The sequence below is a fragment of the Heterodontus francisci genome, chromosome 20, assembly GCF_036365525.1.
Source record: "Heterodontus francisci isolate sHetFra1 chromosome 20, sHetFra1.hap1, whole genome shotgun sequence".
Lineage (NCBI taxonomy): Eukaryota > Metazoa > Chordata > Chondrichthyes > Heterodontiformes > Heterodontidae > Heterodontus > Heterodontus francisci.
This window is the reverse complement of record NC_090390.1, coordinates 9,394,186-9,414,519: the sequence shown is the minus strand read 5'-3', so window position 1 is coordinate 9,414,519 and position 20,334 is coordinate 9,394,186. Positions and strand designations below refer to the sequence as shown.

Genomic DNA, 20,334 nt, shown 5'->3' with positions numbered 1-20,334 from the left:
ATACCCACCTGTGCTCTATATCCATTAATACACTCACCTAACAGGAATCCATTAATACCCACCTTGGCTCCATATCCATTAATATACCCACCGAACAGTAATTCATTAATACCCACCTTAGCTCCATATCCATTAATACCCTCACCTAGCAGGAATCCATTAATACCCACCTTAGCTCCATATCCATTAATACCCTCACCTAACATAATTCCATTAATACCCACCTTAGCTCCATATCCATTAATACCCTCACCGAACAGGAATCCATTAATCCCCACCTTAGCTCCAGATCCATTAATATCCTCACCGAACAAGAAACCATGAATACATACCTTAGCTCCCTATCCATTGATACCCTCAGCTAACAGGAATCCATTAATGCCCACCTTATCTCCATATCCATTAATACCCTCACCGAACAGAATTCCATTAATACCCACCTTAGCTCCATATCCATTAATACCCTCCCCGAACAAGAATCCATAAATACCCACCTTAGCTCCATATCCATTAATACCCTCACCTAGCAGGAATCCATTAATACCCACCTTAGCTCCATATCCATTAATACCCTCACCTAACAGGAATCCATTAATACCCACCTTTGCTCCTTATCCATCAATGCCCCCACCTAACAGGAATCCAGTAATCCCCACCTTAGCTCCATATCCATCAATACCCCCACCGAACAGGAATCCATTAATCCCCACCTTAGCTCCATAACCATCAACGCCCCCACCTAACAGGAATCCATGAATATCCACCTCAGCTCCAAATCCATCAATACCCCCACCTAAGAGGAATCCATTAATATCCACCTTCGCGCCATATCCATCAATATCCCCCCCCCTAACAGGAATCCATTAATACCCACCTTAGCTACATATCCATCAATACCCTCACCGAACAGGAATCCATGAATACCCACCTTAGCTCCATACCCATTAATACCCCCACCGAACAGGAATCCATTATTATGCACCTTAGATCCATATCCATCAATACCCCCAAGTACAGTGGCGCAGTGGTTAGCACCGCAGCCTCACAGCTCCAGGGACCCAGGTTCGATTCCGGGTACTGCCTGTGTGGAGTTTGCAAGTTCTCCCTGTGTCTGCGTGGGTTTTCTCCGGGTGCTCCGGTTTCCTCCCACAAGCCAAAAGACTTGCAGGTTGATAGGTAAATTGGCCATTATAAATTGTCATTAGTATAGGTAGGTGGTAGGGGAATATAGGCAGGTGGGGATGTTTGGTAGGAATATGGGATTAGTGTAGGATTAGTATAAATGGGTGGTTGATGTTCGGCACAGACTCGGTGGGCCGAAGGGCCTGTTTCAGTGCTGTATCTCTAATCTAACAGGAATCCATTAATCCCCACCTTAGCTCCATATCCATTAATACCCCCAACTAACAGGAATCCATTAATACCTTCCTTCGCTCCATATCCATTAATACCGTCCCCTAACAAGAATCCATTGATACCCTCCTTACCTCCATATCCATTAATACCCTCCCCTAACAGGAATCCATTAATACCCAATTTAGCTCCATATCCATTAATACCCCACCTAACAGGAATCCATTAATACCCACCTCTGCTCCGTATCCATCAATACCCTCACCTAACAGGAATCCATTAATACCCAATTTAGCTCCATATCCATCAATACCCCCACCTAACAGGAATCCATTAATCCCCACCTTAGCTCCATAACCATCAACACTCTCACCTAACAGGAATCCATTAATACCCAATTTAGCTCCATATCCATTAATATCCCCACCTGACAGGAATCCATTAATACCCACCTCAGCTCCATATACATCAATACCCCCACCGAACAGGAATCCATTAGTCCTCACCTTAGCTCCATATCCATCAATGCCCCCACTTTAGCTCCATATCCATCAATACACCCACCGAACAGGAATCCATTATTATGCACCTTAACTCCATATCCATTCATACCCCCACCTAACAGGAATCCATTAATACCCACCTTAGCTCCATATCCATCATTACCCCCACCTAACAGGAATCCATTAATACCCACCTTAGCTCCTTATCCATTAATGCCCCCACTTTAGCTCCATATCCATCAATACCCCCACCTAACAGGAATCCATTAATACCCACCTTAGCTCCTTATCCACTAATGCCCCCACTTTAGCTCCATATCCATCAATACCCCCACCTAACAGGAATCCATTATTATGCACCTTAACTGCATATCCATTCATAACCCCACCTAACAGGAATCCATTAATACCCACCTTAGCTCCATATCCATTAATACCCCCAAGTAACAGGAATCCATTAATACCCACCTTAGCTCCATATCCATTAATTACCTCCCGTAACAGGGATCCATTAATACACACCCTAACTCCATATCCATTAATATACACACCTTAGCTCCATATGCATTAGTACTCCCAACGAACAGGAATGCATCCTTAGCTCCAGATCCATTAATACCCTCACCGACAAGGAATCAATTAATTTCCAACTTAGCTCCCTATCCATTAATACCCTCACCGAACAAGAAACCATTAATACCCACCTGAGCTCCATATCCATTAATACACTCATCTAACAGGAATTCATTAATACCCACCTGTGCTCTATATCCATTAATACACTCACCTAACAGGAATCCATTAATACCCACCTTGGCTCCATATCCATTAATATACCCACCGAACAGTAATTCATTAATACCCACCTTAGCTCCATATCCATTAATACCCTCACCTAACATAATTCCATTAATACCCACCTTAGCTCCATATCCATTAATACCCTCACCGAACAGGAATCCATTAATCCCCACCTTAGCTCCAGATCCATTAATATCCTCACCGAACAAGAAACCATGAATACATACCTTAGCTCCCTATCCATTGATACCCTCAGCTAACAGGAATCCATTAATGCCCACCTTATCTCCATATCCATTAATACCCACCTTAGCTCCATATCCATTAATACCCTCCCCGAACAAGAATCCATAAATACCCACCTTAGCTCCATATCCATTAATACCCTCACCTAGCAGGAATCCATTAATACCCACCTTAGCTCCATATCCATTAATACCCTCACCTAACAGGAATCCATTAATACCCACCTTTGCTCCTTATCCATCAATGCCCCCACCTAACAGGAATCCAGTAATCCCCACCTTAGCTCCATATCCATCAATACCCCCACCGAACAGGAATCCATTAATCCCCACCTTAGCTCCATAACCATCAACGCCCCCACCTAACAGGAATCCATTAATCCCCACCTTAGCTCCATAACCATCAACGCCCCCACCTAACAGGAATCCATGAATATCCACCTCAGCTCCAAATCCATCAATACCCCCACCTAAGAGGAATCCATTAATATCCACCTTCGCGCCATATGCATCAATATCCCCCCCCCTAACAGGAATCCATTAATACCCACCTTAGCTACATATCCATCAATACCCTCACCGAACAGGAATCCATGAATACCCACCTTAGCTCCATACCCATTAATATACTCACCTTAGCTCCATATCCATTAATACCCCCACCGAACAGGAATCCATTATTATGCACCTTAGATCCATATCCATCAATACCCCCAAGTAACAGGAATCCATTAATCCCCACCTTAGCTCCATATCCATTAATACCCCCAACTAACAGGAATCCATTAATACCTTCCTTCGCTCCATATCCATTAATACCGTCCCCTAACAAGAATCCATTGATACCCTCCTTACCTCCATATCCATTAATACCCTCCCCTAACAGGAATCCATTAATACCCAATTTAGCTCCATATCCATTAATACCCCACCTAACAGGAATCCATTAATACCCACCTCTGCTCCGTATACATCAATACCCTCACCTAACAGGAATCCATTAATACCCACCTCAGCTCCACATCCATTAATCTACCCACCGAACAGGAATTCATTAATACCCACCTTAGCTCCATATACATCAATACCCCCACCGAACAGGAATCCATTAGTCCTCACCTTAGCTCCTTATCCATCAATGCCCCCACTTTAGCTCCATATCCATCAATACACCCACCGAACAGGAATCCATTATTATGCACCTTAACTCCATATCCATTCATACCCCCACCTAACAGGAATCCATTAATACCCACCTTAGCTCCATATCCATTAATACCCCCAAGTAACAGGAATCCATTAATCCCCACCTTAGCTCCATATCCATTAATACCCCCAACTAACAGGAATCCATTATTACCTTCCTTAGCTCCATATCCATTAATACAGTCCCCTAATAAGAATCCATTAATACCCTCCTTACCTCCATATCCATTAATACCCTCCCCTAACAGGAATCCATTAATACCCACCTTAGCTCCATATCCATCAATACCCTTACCGAAAAATAATCCATTAATACCCACCTTATCTCCATATCCATTAATACCCTCAGCTCACAGAGTTCCATTAATACCCACCTCAGCTCCATATCCATTAATACCCTCAGCTCACAGAGTTCCATTAATACCCACCTCAGCTCCATATCCATTAATACCCTCAGCTAACAGAATTCCATTAATACCCACCTGTCAGTTCCAAAGAAGGGTCACTGACCCGAAACGTTAACTCTGCTTCTCTTTTCACAGATGCTGCCAGACCTGCTGAGTGGTTCCAGCATTTCTTGTTTTTATTTCAGGAATCCATTAATATCCACTGTAGCTCCATATCCATCAATAAACCCACCTAACAGGAATCCATTAATACCCACCTTAGCTTAATATCCATTAATTACCTCCCGTAACAGGGATCCATTAATACACACCTTAACTCCATATCCATTAATATACACACCTTAGCTCCATATGCATTAGTACTCCCAACGAACAGGAATGCATCCTTAGCTCCATATCCATTAATACCCTCACCGAACAGGAATCAATTAATTTCCAACTTAGCTCCATATCCATTAATATCCTCACCTAACAAGAATCAATTAATACTCACCTTAGCTCCCTATCCATTAATACCCTCACCGAACATGAAACCATTAATACCCACCTGAGCTCCATATCCATTAATACACTCATCTAACAGGAATTCATTAATACCCACCTTAGCTCCATATCCATTAATACCCCCACCGAACAGGAATTCATTAATACCCACCTTAGCTCCATATCCATTAATACCCTCACCTAGCAGGAATCCATTAATACCCACCTTAGCTCCATATCCATTAATACCCTCACCTAACAGAATTCCATTAATACCCACCTTAGCTCCATATCCATTAATACCCTCACCGAACAGGAATCCATTAATCCACACCTTAGCTCCAGATCCATTAATATCTTCACCTAACAGAATTCCATTAATACCCACCTTAGCTCCATATCCATTAATACCCTCACCTAAGCGGAATCCATTAATACCCACCTTAGCTCCATATCCATTAATACCCTCACCGAACAGGAATCCATGAATACCCACCTTAGCTCCATAACCATTAATACCCTCACCGAACAGGAGTCAATTAATACCCACCTTTGCTCCATATCCATTAATACCCTCACCGAACAGGAATCCGTTAATACCCACCTTAGCTCCATTTCCATTAATACCCTCACCTAACAGGAATCCATTAATCCCAACCTAAGCTACATATTGATTCATACCCCCACCGAACAGGAATCCATTAATACCCACCTGAGCTCCATATCCATTAATATACCCACCGAACAGGAATTCATTAATACCCACCTTAGCTCCATAACCATTAATACCCTCACCGAACAGGAGTCAATTAATACCCACCTTTGCTCCATATCCATTAATACCCTCACCGAACAGGAATCCATTAATACCCACCTTAGCTCCATTTCCATTAATACCCTCACCTAACAGGAATCCATTAATCCCAACCTAAGCTACATATTGATTCATACCCCCACCGAACAGGAATTCATTAATACCCACCTTTCCTCCATATCCATTAATACCCCCACCGAACTGGAATTCATTAATACCCACCTTAGCTCCATATCCATTAATACCCTCACCTAGCAGGATCCATTAATACCCACCTTAGCTCCATATCCATTAATACCCTCACCTAACAGGAATCCATTAATACTCACCTTAGCTCCTTATCCATCAATGCCCCCACCTAACAGGAATCCAGTAATCCCCACCTTAGCTCCATATCCATCAATACCCCCACCGAACAGGAATCCATTAATCCCCACCTTAGCTCCATAACCATCAACGCCCCCACCTAACAGGAATCCATGAATATCCACCTTAGCTCCAATTCCATCAATACCCCCACCCAGGAGGAATCCATTAATATCCACCTTCGCACCATATCCATCAATATCCTCCCACTAACAGGAATCCATTAATACCCACCTTAGCTACACATCCATCAATACCCTCACCGAACAGGAGCCATGAATACCCACCTTAGCTCCATACCCATTAATATACTCACCTTAGCTCCATATCCATTAATACCCCCACCTAACAGGAATCCATTATTATGCACCTTAGATCCATATCCATCAATACCCCCAAGTAACAGGAATCCATTAATACCCACCTGAGCTCCATAACCATTAATACACTCATCTAACAGGAATGTCTTGCTGCAATTATACAGGGCCTTGGTGAGGCCACACCTGGAATATTGTGTGCAATTTTGTTCTCTTTATCTGAGGAAGGATGTTCTTGCTATTGAGGGAGTGCAGTGAAGGTTGACCAGACTGATTCCTGGGATGGTGGGATTGTCCTATGAGGAGAGATTGATTATATAGGATTATATTCGCTGAAGTTCAGAAGAGTGAGGGGGGATCTCATAGAAACCTATAAAATTATAACTGGACTTGACAGTTTAGATGCAGGAAGAATGTTCCTGTTGGTGGGGGAGTCCAGAACCAGGGGTCATTGTCTAAGGATATGGGGTAAACCTTTCAGGACTGATATGAGGAGAAATCTCTTCACCCAGGGAGTGGTGATCCTGTGGAATTCACTACCACAGCAAAGCAGTTGAGGCCTAAGCATTGTAAATTTTCAAGAAGGAGTTAGATATAGCTCTTGGGGCAAAAGAGATCAAAGGATAAGGGGAGAAAGCGGGAACAGTTTACTGAGTTGGATTATCAGTCACGATCATAATGGATGACGGAGCAGACTCGAAGGGCCGAATGGCCTACTTATGCTCCTATTTTCTATGTTTCTATTTCTTTGTAACAGCCGTTCACAAAAATACTTTTTTTTTTGCCTGGTTAACTGTGTGTGCGTGCATGCGTGCGCGCGTGTGTATATAAGGGGCTTTAATATTTCTATTTCTGTGTATGCTTTACTTCATTATTGGTTAAGACTTGGTTTATAATAAACAGATAGTTTTGCTGTTTATTAAAGAAACCTGGTTGATGTGCTTTATTCTGGGGAAAAGTAGAGTATATGATTGATCATTTCGATAAGTGGTAACATTTAAATATATGTTGTGACCTGTGGATAAGTGGGACTGAATTAACAGTGCAGTCCTCCCAACTTGGTGGTAACATATTAACTGGGGGCTTGTCTGGAATTTAAACCTAATGCTGACAACATTCAATTGTAAGTGGGGAAATAATTGAAAGAGGAAGATAAAAGAACCAGGTTTCTTGTGATAGGGCAATGTCTACACTACCAGAGTATTTTTAACAGTTGCTGTTAAAGGAGGGGGGGAGGGGGTTGGATTTTCCCAGCCACTCGGCATCGTGGCAGAGAGACCTGTAAAATGCTTGCAGGAGCAGCCCACCATGACCCACGATGCTGAGAAAGCGCTGCCGCACATTAGCGGTTTTGGCGAGGCCTTAGTGTTGCCCCCACTTCCCGTCGCCAAGTTGTGGGGCCTTCATTTCAATCTTGAAAATATGTAAAATAAATGCAAATCTCCTTACCTGGTCCGGGCATCCATCCCACGCCAATTCTATGGCCGCCAGCTGCAACTTGCTCGAGTTCCAGAGGCAATTCCCTTGAGAACAATTATTGCTAAAGTAGCGGTAGAGAATTTAACCCAGTTGATACTAGATATGGATTACCGATTGAAATTCAGTTAGATCAAGGTTACAATTTTATGTCTAAAATATTTCCAGAAGTTATGGGTAATTTAGGCATAACACAGTTAAAGTCTACAGTGTACCACCCACACATACAGAGAGCTTTAGAAAAGTACCATCAGACCTACAAAACGATGATCAGGGCATACTGTCATGAATATCCCCGTGATTGAGATAATGGGCGAGGATTTCGTTTATTTGCCATTGGAGATTCACCTAATGACTCTACAGGTTTTAGTCCTTTTGAATTAGTTTATGGACATGAGATAAGTGGTCCTCTAAAACTAATTAAAGAAAGTTTTTAGAACAGAGGGATGAATCTTCTGTGCTGGATTATGTATCTGTGTTCCGGGAATGGCTCACAAGAGCTTGCAATGTGGCTCAGGAACATCTTAAAGCTTCCCAAACAACTATGAAGAAATGGGTAGACACGCATGCATGAATGGATGAACCATTAGGGTGAACCATTAAAAGCACGGTTCAGTGGTCTGTATAAAGTGGTCAAACGAATTGGTAAGGTAAATTATTTGATTGACACCCCAGATCACCAGAAAAAGAGTCGACTGTGTCATATCAATATGTTAAAACAATATTATCGCTGGGAGGAGTATAAGCAGGCACAGGTATGTCAGATAGTAGGGACAGTGAGGAATGTAAGGGATAGTGAGGATGAGGCAGAAGGGGGCCTAGACAATTCTCAAATTGAACCTCCTACTATCCCCTAAGCTAATACAGAATTGTTAGGGTGATTTGACACTATGCTTTCATATTTAGATACAGAACAACAAGAAGACCTAACAAGGCTACTCACAACATTTAAAAGAGTCTGTAAGGATAAGACAGGATGCACAACCTTGGCCACACATGATGTGGATGGAGGGGAATCCTATCCTATAAAACAGCATCCTTACCACTTAAGTCCAGACAAACAGACCCAGGTAAAAGCAGAATTCAAATACATGCTGGAAAACCACCTAATGGAACCCAGTCAAAGCAGCTCGAGTTCACCAGTAGTATTAATGCCAAAATAAGATGGTTCAACCAGACTTTGCATAGACCACAGAAAAGTTAATGTAGCAACAAAGGCAGACTCCTACCCAATCCCTCGCTTGGAAGACTGTATTGACAGAATGGGTAGCACCATGTTTCATACAAAGATAGATTTGTTAAAGGGATACTGGCAAGTTCCTTTAACACCCTGAGCTAAAGAAATATCGGCTTTACTCTCACCAGACAGGCTTTATCAGTACCGAGTGATGCCATTCAGGCTAAAAAATGGCAGGACATGGCATCCAAGGTGTGGGTTCAGAACAAAGTGGAAGAATCGAAGCCTTTCAGAGAATAATGAATCAAGTGGTAACCAATGTTCGTAACTATGTAGTTTATCTTATTGATGTGCTGCTCTATAGTGACACTTGGAGCAACTGGGAGGCTCTGGTTAGAAGGTTTTAATTGTCTGATTTGGTGAACCTTTGTAGAAAAATTTAAAACCCAGAATGCCAGAATATTTCGATGGAGTTTAGTGTTGCAGCCCTTTCACTTACAATTTGTCCATATTCTGGGCAAAAATAATGTTATTGCTTATGCTTTGTCGCGAATCTAATTTTGTTTGAATTATACGAGTGCAAAGAAGGTACAAAGCAAAATTGTATTAACTACACGAGTGAATGGGGGCTGAGTGTGAGAATGTGTTTTAAAAGGTTTTCAACTTCTAGTTTTTATACATTGTAATGAAACACATTCGAAAATATTTCTCCAAGGGCGGAGGTGTTCCTGGGTTTCCATTTTTTGTTAAAACTATTTTAAAACTGAAAAGGGATTCCATGGATGCTGGAATCTTGAAGAAGGTGTTTTTCTCAAAATAAGTTACCAGAAGGTTTGGACTGAATGTAAACAGGTTTTACTGGAAGACACCTGTTTACAAATAACCCAGCAGGGGGTTGTGTTTTGGCTTGAAGAGCTACTTGCAAAGAAGTGACAAACCAGGATTTATAGATGTCACACGACCTGCCTCTGGAAAAAAATTAATTTCATTTTGAACTGACAAAAAAGCCAGTTGGTGTTTGCCTGAAATAACAGAAAGAGTTTGCTTATTGACCTGCCAGGAGAACAGAAGAAGATCCAGCCAGCCCATCTTTCTCTTTAAAAGCAAAGGCTGTGTCAAGTGTGTTTCCTGTTGCCTTCTGTAGTTGATGAAACCTTTACTGCTACAATGCTGCTTTAGGACCTAAGAAAATCCTTGTTGCTGCTTCCTGCTGTAACGCCTGACTGAAGCTTCTGTGCTGCATCTCTTGAAAGCCTACGCAGACTGATCGTCAACTTCTCCTGGAAGGAAGTGTTCTGGGAAGCTCCTCGTGACAGCCGCCATTTTGCATTTGGGACGCCAAACCAACAGCGGACATCTTTCCATATCTTCTTTTCAGCATGTGTTTTTTTTACTCTTTCTATTTCTATGTAACAGCTGCTCACAAAAATCCTTTTCTTTCTGGGTTAACCGATTGTGTATGTGCGTGTGTGTGTGTGTGCATGTGTGAGGGTGAGGACAGGTAAGGGCCTTTAATATTTCCATTTGTGTGCATGCTTTACTTCATTATTGGTTAAGATGTGGTTCATAATAAATGGATAGTTTTGTGTTTATTAAAGAAACCTGGTTGATGTGCTTTATATTGGGGAAAAGTAGAGTATATGATTGATTGTTTCAGTATATAGGAAAATTTAAATATACGTTGTGACCTGTGAAGAAGTGGGACTCAATTTCCAGTATACTCCTCCTGCCTTGGCCGTAACACTTGTATCTTCCTCCGTGAAGGCAGACACAAAGTAATTATTTAGCTTATTTGCCATTTCTCTATTTCCCATTACAAATTCTCCCATTTCTGCCTGTAATGGACCCATATTTGTCTTTGTCATTTTTTTTCTTTTTACTTACCTAGAGAAGCTTTTACCATCAGTATTTATATTTCTTGCTATTCATATTCTATTCTCTCTTTCTTTATGAATTTCTTGGTCCTCCTTTGCTGGATTCTAAAATTCTCCCAATCATCTGGCTTATGACATTTTTTGGCAACTTTTGAAGCCTTCCCCTTTGATATAATACTATCTTTAACTTCCTTTGTTAGCTAGGGCTGACTCACTTTCCCTATTGGGTTCCTTTGCCTTAAAGGACTGTATGTTTTTTGAAAACCATGCATTAGTTCTTATAATACAAGGCATTGCCTATCTACTGTCAAACCTTTTAATGTATTTTTCCAATCCACCCTGGCCACAAAACGGCACATGGAATTCAATTTGGAGAAGTGTGAGGTAATGCATTTGGGAAAGGACAAACAAAGCAAGAGAATATACAATAAATAGGAGGATATTGAGAAGTGTAGAGAAGGTGAGAGACCTTGGAGTGTATGTCCACAGGTCTCTGAACGTGGCAGGACAGGTAGATAAAGTGGTGAAGAAGGCATATGGAATGCTTTCCTTTATTGGCCGAATTATAGCATACAAAAGCAGCGATGTAATGCTGGAAATGTATAAAACACTGGTTAAACCACAGCTGGAGTATTGTGTACAGTTCTGGTCACCACATTGCAGGGAGGATATAATTGCTCTGGAGAGAGTACAGAGGAGATTTAAAAGAATGTTGCCAGGACTTGATAATTGCAGCTCTGAGGAAGATTGGATAGGCTAGGGTTGTTTTCCTTCGAACAGATGAGGATGAGGGGTAACTTAATTGGGTGTACAAAGTTATGAGGAGTCTAGATAGAGTGGACAGGAAGGGCCTGTTTCCCCTAGTGAAGAGGTCAATTACCCGGGTGCACAGATTTAAGGTGATTGGTAGAAGAATTAGAGGGGACATGAGGGAAAGCTTTTTTACCCAGAGGGTGGTTGGTGTCTGGAATTCGTTGCTTGTATCGGTGGTGGAGGGAGAAACCTTCAACTCATTTCAAAGGTACTTGGACCTACACCTGAAGTGCTGTAACCTGCCGGTGCTGGAAGGTGGGATTAGATTGGGTGGCTAATTTCTTTTCACCTGGCATAGACACAATGGGCTGAATGGCCTCTTCCTGTGCTGTAACTTTTCTATGGTTCTATATGGTTAACTTGCTCCTCATACCTTCGTTATTGCATTTGTTCAGATTGAAGACGATGTTTGGGATTGAGCTACATCTTTTTTAAACTTAATGGAAAATTGTATCATACTGTAGTCACTTCTCCCTAAAGGCTCTTTTACCACCAGAATATTAATTATCCCTTTGTGAGAATAAGAAATACTGAAATTTTGTTTCTACAGCTTGTGGAAAGTTACCAAGAAGTCATTTGTACACAACATAATGAAATCACTGAAAAAGAGAACTGATAAGGGTATGTAAGTAGAGACCTTGAGACAGTACATCACTGAAAAAGAGAACTGATAAGGGTATGTAAGAGAGACCTTGGGACAGTACATCACTTAAAAAGAGAACTGATAAGGGTATGTAAGTAAAGACCTTGGGACAGTACATCACTTAAAAATTGTGCTTAGGCAGATAAAAGAGAAACAGCAAGAGTTAGAACAAAGGATGTAGTGAATAAGAAACTGCCCCACTAAGATAAAGGCTGACAGCTGCAAGTTAAAACACACAATGGAGAGCCAAATAAGGTAAAACAAAAACAAGAGTTAGGGGCTAGAAAGTTAGAGTAGGGGGAGAAGTAAACAGAGGAGGAGACTGTAGCAACCATAGGATAGGTTAGTGTCATAATACGTTATAACCAATAATGTAAAATAAAGGCGTGGACAAATGGATTTGTATTGTATAAACATGAACTGAATATGTTGATCGGTGTGCCTGCTTGTAGGACACCCGATCTTGCAAGAACGTTAAATAAACTTACTTCTTCAGAGTTTGACTTGGTGTAAATTATTATCAAGTGGGCTACGTTTCTCACACCTTTCTCGTTGCATAATACCAGATCCAAAATAACCCATTCCCTAGTTGGTTCATCAACATATTGCTCCAAAAAACCATCTCGGACACATTCCAGGAATTCCTTTTCCACAGCATTGGTGCTCGTCAGATTTATCTAGTTTATATGTAGATTATATGTAGATTTAAGTCACCCATGATTACTGCATTAGCCTTGTTACATGCACTTCTAATTTCCTGATTTATACCATGCCCTACATTTCCACTACTGTTTGGTGGCCTGTAAACACCCCTTGCTGTTTCTTAGCTCCACCCAAACAGATTCTACATCCTGTTCTTCTGATCTAAGATCCTCTCTCACTAATGCCCTGAGCCCATCCCTTATTATCAGCGGCACTACCCCACCTCGTTTTCCTTTTTGCCTGTCTTTCCTAAATGTCGAATATGCTTTAATATTCCGTTCCCAGTCTTGCTCACCCTGCAGCCACGTCTCCAAAATGGCAATTAACTCATACACGGCAGCCTCAGTGATGGCACGGATATGAGGCCAGATGCTTATCTCGAGGTCAAATACGACATCAAGCTGTTGAAAGTCTTTGTTAGTCTCAGACAGCTGCCAGGGCGAGGAATGGTAGCTGGGGATAAATACACTTGCTCCCGTCTTTCTAATATTTAATTGGAGAAAATTTCTGCTCGTCCAGTACTGGATATTAGACAAGCAATCTGATGATTTAGCAAAAGTGGAGGAGGTGAGAGAGGTAAAAGTGAGGTAGAACAGGGCACTGTCAGCATACATGTGAAAACTGACACTGTAATTTTGCATAATGTTGTCGAGGGGCAGCATGTTGATGAGAAATAGGAGGCCAAGTATAGATCCTTGGGGGTCACCAGGGGTAACTGTGTGAGCAGGAAGAGAAGCCATTGCAGTTGATACTCTGGCTACAATGAGATAGATAAGAATGGGACCAGGTGAGTGGCGTCCCACTCAGCTGGACGACAGTGGAGAGGCTTTGCAGGAGGACGGTGTGATCAACTGTGACAAAGGCTTCAGACAGGTCGAGAAGGAGCAGGGGGGATAGCTTACCTTTGTCAGTCACTTCGGATGTCATTTGTGACTTTGATAGGAGCCGTTTTGGTATTATGGTAGGGGCGGAAATCTGATTGGAGGGTTTCAAATATAGAGTTCTGGGAAAGATGAGCAAGGATTTGACAGATGACAAAATGTTCAAGGATTTTGGAGTGGAAAGGGAGGTTGGTGATGGTGTCAGATTTGTCTTATTTTGAGGAGGGGGCTGAGGGCAGCAGATTAGAAGGAGGGAGGGACAATATCTGAGGAGAGAGAACCATTCACAATATCAGCTGACATGGGGAAGTTGAATGGTCAGCAGTTTAGTGGGAATAGGATCGAGGGAGCAGGAGGTGGGTCTCATGGACAAGGTGAGCTCGGCGAGGGCACAACGGGCGATAGGAGACAAACTAGAGAAATATATGGGTTCAGGACTGGGGAAGGGGGTGAATTTGAGGCAGTTTGGCCAGATGGACTAGTGGAAGGGAGGGAAGCAGCAGAGGCAACTGATTGCATGCTCTAAACCTTAGTGACAAAGAAGTCCAGGAGCTCCACGCACTTGTTGGAGGTCAATATGGAGGAGACAGGGGGGGAGGGAGAGCACCTGGAAAGGAACTCAGTCGTATTAAAGATATTTAAAAAGTCTTAGCACACTGTGTGTTTAACACTAAACTGATTTATTTGACCTTTATCCAGAATATTAGCCCCTGTAACTGGGTTGGACTTTATTAACATCAGCAGAAACAGACCCCAATGAACACGGTTCAGTCCTGGATGTTATTAATAGCAGAATCCAACCACTGTAGTTACTTGTGAACTTGCTGGTGTTTCGTCAGGGTGGATGAATGAGCAAATCTCTTCCCACATACGGAGCAGGTGAATGTCTTCTCCTCAGTGTGAACCAGTTAGGGTGTCAGAAGCTGGGATGACTGAGTGAATCCCTTCCCACATAAGGAGCAAGTAAAAGGCCTCTCCTCAGTGTGAACTCGCTGATATGTATAGAAGGTGGATGACTGAATGGATTCCTTGTCACACACGGATCAGGTAAATGGCCTCTCCCCGGTGTGAACTCGTTGGTGTGGCAGCAGGGTGGATAACTGAATGAATCCTTTCCCACACACGGAACAGTTAACTGGCCTCTCCTCAGTGTGAACTCGCTAGTGTGCCAGCAGGATCGATAACTGAGCGAATCCATTCCCCACACACGGAGCAGGTGAACGGCCTCTCCCCAGTGTGATGCGCCGATGAGTTTCCAGCTCACATGGGTAACTGAATCCCTTTCCACAGTCCCCACATTTCCACGGTTTCTCCCTGGCGTGACTGCACTTGTGTTCCGACAGATGATTGGCTGAAGCCTCGTCCACACACACAACATGTTTATGGTTTCTCCCCACTGTGAACAGGACTTTTCCTTTCCATGTTCAAACTCCTACGCCATTCAGATTATGATAAATTAGGCGACTCCTGAAGTGATGGTTGCTTGAGTTGCCTGACTGCAAATCCTTTCCTTCTAATACCCTGTGAAATTGATTTATCTCAGGAAAAAGGGAGTGTGAGAGATCCCACAAAAACACAAAGACAGGTTGTGAAATTGAGCTGAAGGAACCTGGTAATTTATGGGGCCGGCCCTCAGATAAAGTGACCGTGAAAGCTGCTGGATTGTCATAAAAACCCAGTTGATTCACTAATGTCCTTCAGGGAGGAGAAATTGTTACCTAGTCACGACCTACACAAGATTCTGGTCTCTATGGGAGGCAGGAGAGAGGTGGGAGAGGCAGGGGGCAAAGGAGAGGAATTTTATATATCTAAATTCGACTAGAACTTTGACACATAACCCCCCCGCACCCAAACCCTCAACCTTCAGCATCTCAAAGGACCAGGGTAGCAGATGTATGTTAACATCATCACCTCCAAGTTCCCCTCCAAGTCACATACTGTCCTGACTTGTCCAACATCCATTATTGGATGAACAGACGTTTCCACCATTTGAATATTGGGAAGACGGAAGTCATTTTCTTTGTTCCCCGCTCCAAATTCCACTTCACAGCCACCAACTCCATCCTTCTCCCTGGAAACTGTGTGAGGCTGAGCCAGACAGTTCACAAACTTTGTGTCATATCTGACCCCACGATGAGCTTCCAACTATACATCCGTGCCATCATCAAGACTGCCTATTTTCACCTCTGTAACATCGCCTGACTTCGTTCCACCCTCAACTCATCTCCTTCTGGAACTCTCATCATTCTTCTGTTACCTCTAAACTTCACTATTCTAATGTACTCCTGGTCCTCTTGGCTGGCCTGCAACATTCCAGCCCCCACCCCACTATAACCTGAGATCATCCACAGCTCTCCTTTCCATGTCCTTATTCACACCGAGTCTCATTCACCCATCACCACTGTGCTCACTAACCTACATTGGCTCCCGGTTAAGCATTTTAAAATTCTCATCATTGTTTTCAAATTACCCCTCTCCACCCCCCCCACCCCCCCGACTATGACCTCCCCCCTTTCTCTATAATCTCCTCCAGCCTTACAAACCTCCGAGATATCTGGGTTCATCCTAAGTTTAATTGTTCCACCATTGGTCGCCGTGCCTTCAGTTGCCTCAGCCCCAAGCTTTTGAATTCCTTCCCTAAACCTCTCCATATCGCCTTCCTCCTTTAAGACACGCTGTAAAATCTACCTTTTGACCAAGCTGTTAGCCATCTGCCCTAATAGCTCCTTATGTGGCTTGGTGTCAAATGTTGCTTTATAACATTCCCGTGAAACGTCTTGGAACATTTTATTACATTAAAGGCGCTATATGAATACAAGTTGATGTTGTTGACTTGAACATATTTTGTTAGGAAGAACAAAGAGAGGCAATATAAGGGTATGATTCTAAAGGGCGTGCAAGAGCAGAGGGACCTGGGGGTATACAAATCAGTGAAGGTGACAGGGCAGGTTGAGAAAACATTTAATAAAGCATACGGGATCTTGGGCTTTTAAATGTTCAACTGGAGTATTGTGTTCAGTTCTGGGCACCATACTTTAGGAAGGATATGAAGGCATTTGAGAGGTTGAAGAAAAGATTCACGAGAATGGGCCAGGAATGAGGAATTTCAGTTACGCAGAGAAGTTGGAGAAGCTGGGGTTGTTCTTCTTGGAGATCAGAAGATTAAGAGGAGTCTGAGAGGTGTTCAAAATCATGAGGGCTCTGGAAAGAGTAGACAGAGAGAAACTGATCCCATTGGTGGAAGGATCCAGAACCAGAGGAGACTAAGCTGATGTGATTGGCAAAAAAAAGCAAAGGCGACATGAGGAAAGCTTTTTTATGGTTTGGATCTGGAATTCACTACCTGAGAGTGTGGTGGAGGCAGATTCAATAGAGATACAGAACCTTAGAAAATAGGCGACATGTTTAGAGAGAGGATCTGGATCGGCGCAGGCTTGGAGGGCCGAAGGGCCTGTTCCTGTGCTGTAATTATCTTTGTTCTTTGTTCTTTGTTCTTAGAACTTCAAAAGAGTACAGGCTAGTTAGCTTAATATCTGTCATAGGAAAAATGCTGGACTCTATTATTAAGGAGGTTATAGCAGGGCACATAGAAAATCTCAATGTAATCAGGCAGAGTCAACATGCTTTTCTGAAAGGGAAATCATGTTTGACTAATTTATTGGAGTTCTTTAATGAAGTAACAAACAGCATGGATAAAGGGAAACCTGTGGATGCAGTGTACTTGGATTTCCAGAAGCCACTTCATTACAAAAGCAAAATAAGAGCTCATGGTGTACGGGGTGACATATTAGCATGGATAAAGGACTGATTGGCTAATAGGAAGCAGAGAGTAAGGGTAAATGTTTTTTTTAGGTTGTCTGGCTGTAACTAGCAGAGTGCCACAGGGATCAGTTCTGGGGCCTCAACTATTTACAATTTATATCAATGACTTGGATGAAGGGACAGAATGTATGGTTGCTAAATTTGCGGATGACACAAAGATAGGTACGATAGTAAGTTGTGAAGAGGACCACAAGGAGTCTGCAAAGCGTTATAGATAGGTTAAGAGAGTGGGCAAAAATTTGGCAAATGGAGTATAATGTGGGGAAATGTGAACTTATCCACTTTGGCAGGAAGAATAATAAAGCAGCATATTATTTAAATGGTGAGAGATTGCAGAGCTATGAGGTACAGAGAGATCTGGGTGTCTTGGTGCATAATTTACAAACAGTTGGTATGTAGATAAAACAAGTGATTAGGAAGGCAAATGGAATGTTGCTGTTTATTGCAAGGGGAATGTAATATAAAATGTTTTGCTACAGTTGTATGAGGTATTGGTGAGACCACATCTGGAGTTCTGTCTACAGTTTTGGTCTACTTTTTAAAGAAAGGATATAAATACGTTCAAGGCAGTTCAGAGAAGGTTCACTCACTGATACCTGGATTTGGGGGTTATCTTATGAAGAAAGGTTGGACAGGTTGGGTCTGTATCCATTGGAGTTTAGAAGAATGAGAGGTGATCTTATTGAAATATATAAGATCCTGAGGGGACTTGGCAGGGTGGATACTGAAAGGATGTTTCCACTCGTGAGGGACACTAGAATTAAGGGATGCATTTTAAAAATAAGGAGTCGATCATTTAAGATGGAGATGAATAACATTTTCCTCTCTCAGAGGGTAGTGAGTCTTTGGAACTCTCTTACCCAGAGAGTGGTGGATGGAGGGTCTTTGAATATTTTTAAGGTTGAGATAGATAAATTCTTGACTAACAAGGAAGTCAAAGGGTATCGGGGGTAGGCGAGGGAGTGGAGTTGGGGCCACAATCAGATCAGCCATGATCTTATTACATGGTGGTGCAGGTTTGAAGGGGCCAAATGGCCTACTCGTGCTGCTAATTTGTATGTTCGTATGAACTGGATAATTATCTGTAGTGGAAAAGGTTTGCAGAGCTACGGGGAAAAGGCATTGAGTGGGATTAGGTGAGTTGCTCTTCTAGAGAGCCAGCATGTACACGACTGGCCGAATGGTCTCCTTCTGTGCTGTAAGCATTCCATAAAAAGGGGCAGCAGCGGCTGTGTCTGCCCTGATGGACCCCCAGATCTATCACTCAAACACTCCCACTCCTCCAAGGCGACAGCTCAACCTACCCACTTGTAGCTTCCGACACCTTGAGCCAGCCCAGATATGGTACAGTTCAAGGTGAGTCTGTGTAACCAGGCAGTGGAAGAAGAGGGTCCTCCTGCCCTATGCTGTATCTCAAATGGTTCCTCTCTCCACTCTCCCTGCCCCTTCCGAGCAGTGAATGCAGACAGAGCCAGGGCTGATTGACCTTGGGGAGCCTCACTCACCAGCACAGGTACATTATCCTGTTCGCCCACTCACTATGTGAACCAGCAGCTTGTGTCTGTCACCCCCTTCACTTAAACACATCTTGTTTGATGGGTCTTTATCCCCGCTGCTTCCCACCTTCTGCTATTGTCCCTGCTCCCTGTTTAACCTGGTAATTCCTCCCCTTTCTCTGTGACCCTGTCCTATCACCACTTTCCCTTTTGTTATCTCTTTCCCCAATCCCACTTCATTGGCTTGAAACCTATTACATTTCTAACCTTTGCCAGTTCTGATGAAAGGTCACTGACCTGAAATATTAACTTTGCTTCTCTCTTCACAGATGCTGCCAGACCTGCTGAGTATTTCCAGCATTTCTTGTTTTTATTTCAGATTTCCAGCATCTGCAGTATTTTGCTTTTATTTTAGTGTTTAATTCACTGCCACTTCTCTTCCAGGAATGCCTACCTTGAAGAAGTTCTGCTCTTCTCTCCGACGGGATTTTCGTTTGTCTCTTTTACCTTGTTCACCGTCATAGCTTTCTATTTCCCTGCAGGTGTTTGATAAAGTGTTTACCAAAATTCATTTTGACAGCCACATCTCCTTCCTCAGCGATTGTCTTTCATTGCAGCAGCTTTTTCGGGAGCAGCGAGTGAGCGAGTGAGCAGCTGGGAAGCAGCTTTTTCGGGAGCAGAGAGTGAGCGAGTGAGCAGCTGGGAAGCAGCTTTTTCGGGAGCAGCGAGTGAGCAGCTGGGAAGGTCAGTTTGAAAGTAAATTTAATTTCCTTTTGTTTTTCGGCGGTGGCCAGGGGGCTGCTGGGTAAGTAAAACACTATATATTTGGGCGGTTTCTGAACCCGAGACACCACACTTGTCGTGTCTCCCACCCGCCCTCCTCCTCTAACCAAAAAAAAAAGGACTCGGTGGGGTGTTTATAAGGTAAGGCTTTTTCGATTTCTCTGGTTTTATT

At 42.9% G+C, this 20,334-nt stretch overlaps 1 long non-coding RNA gene across 1 annotated transcript in view; it reads left to right on the top strand.

The window, feature by feature from the left end:
* The window catches only part of LOC137380897 (uncharacterized), a 67,290-nt gene that overhangs the window by 22,971 nt on the left and 23,985 nt on the right, over window positions 1-20,334 (top strand). The window contains exon 2 of the long non-coding RNA XR_010977086.1: window positions 19,997-20,123. This is a non-coding gene — a long non-coding RNA (uncharacterized lncRNA). The remainder of the gene's footprint in view (window positions 1-19,996; window positions 20,124-20,334) is intronic.